The sequence below is a fragment of the Cupressus sempervirens genome, chromosome 3, assembly GCF_028749045.1.
Source record: "Cupressus sempervirens isolate cs-2001-9-10 chromosome 3, ASM2874904v1, whole genome shotgun sequence".
Lineage (NCBI taxonomy): Eukaryota > Viridiplantae > Streptophyta > Pinopsida > Cupressales > Cupressaceae > Cupressus > Cupressus sempervirens.
Window position 1 is genome coordinate 1009986146 of NC_143120.1, and position 1739 is coordinate 1009987884.

The 1739-nt window shown below is 33.6% G+C and overlaps 1 pseudogene; it reads left to right on the plus strand.

Annotated features, from left to right (window-relative positions):
* Positions 1-203: 203 nt before the first annotated feature.
* LOC149570156 (galactoside 2-alpha-L-fucosyltransferase pseudogene) lies at positions 204-1027 on the plus strand (annotated as a pseudogene).
* Positions 1028-1739: the final 712 nt, after the last annotated feature.

Sequence of the window (1739 nt, forward strand, 5' to 3'; positions counted from 1 at the left end):
AAGTGGGTAAGTTCCTAATAAAATTACGCTTTCAAGTTCTTTTATTGAATTTATTCTTAAATGCAGAAAGCCTTGTATAATTGTTTTTCCAGGGAAGCACTTGTGCTTAATGGAAGTCTTACATAATAAAGATAACATCAAAAAATATAACGAATGGTTTCTGTTTGTGAGAAATTAGACACATATAAGGATTACATGTGCGGATGCAATTTCTAAAGCATATACCATGGTTGTTTCTAAGGTCCAATAACTATTTTGTCTCCTCTCTCTACTTACTACCCTCATTCAATGAGGAATTGAACCTTTTATTTCCTCAAAGAGATTCTATTTTTCATTATTTAGGTAGGTACCTATTACACCCCACCAATCTAGTTTGGGGCTTGATTACTAGATTCTATCAAGCTTATCTAGCGCATGCAGAACAAAGGATAGGTCTACAGATCAGAACATATGATCCAGGTACTTCCAACATATATCAAATCAGGTTTTGGCTTGTAGTCAGAAAAACAAAATTCTACCCAACATATCTCATAGTGATGAATTCCTCGAACCTACATATGAAAATGGATTTGTAAAGAAGCCTAATGTAGTATGAGTAACCTCTCTAGGTTTTGGGTACTATGAAAGAATTAGAGACTTGTGTTGGGAACACCCTACCATAGATGGGCAGATTGTGAGTGTCTTTTAGCCTAGTCCTGAAGAATGGTAGCACACTGAAAATCAATCTCGCAGTATGAAGGCATGGGTAGAAATGTATCATCTTTCTCTTTGTGATGTACTTATAATAAGCCCATGGTACACATTTGGATATGTAGCTCAAGGTTTTGCAAGCATAAAACCTTTGATTATGTTTAAGCCTAAAAATGACACTATTCTAGATCCACCATGTCATAAAGTCATGTCAATGGATCCTTTCTTTCATGTACCTCCATTTTATGATTTTCAAGCAAAGAAAGGTATAGATACTAGAAAAGTATTTCCATATGTATGACATTGTGAAGATTTTCCTTGGGGTCTCAAGTGGTAGAAAATGATGAACTGTAGGTGTTTCTACTTTTGGGATCTAAATGATTTATTGCAAATATCATTCATAGAGATATGCATATTTAATTTATAATGCTACAGTGAAGCTTTCTGTATTTTGTTATGTTGCATGCATAAATATGTTTAGAAGGGAAAGAATAAGATGTTTGTATGCATAACACTCTACTGTAGATAGACTACTTGTGAGGATCTTTCAGCCTAGCCATGAAGATTGGCTGCAATCTGAAAGTTGTAAACCAATAATATTTGTAATCTGGCTTCTCTATCGTCTATACCAATGTTCATTTTTTCTCATATAATGCTATGTATATTTCTTGGCTATGAATTTACAATATTTGTATGTCAATATGCTAAAGCTGCAAATCTTATGGTAATTTTGAATTTTTTGTTGGTTCTTCCTTGAATGACAAGATTATTTCTTGTTTTGTGTAATCTAGCTTTCCACAGTCCAGCCAAAAGGAATTGCATTGCATATTTTCTTAGCTAGAAACATATGTTTATAAATAGAATTTTCAACATTAGATGCACTGGAGAGCATTGTTCCTAAATGAAATCTCTTATATGTCCAACTAAGAAAATCTTTTAGCTTGTATTATAGTAGCTGAAGCTTTCTTTGTTCAATCTATTACTTAGCACCTCCACCATACCAAAATCTCAACCAAGATTCTCACACTGATCACAACACCTTGGATCAC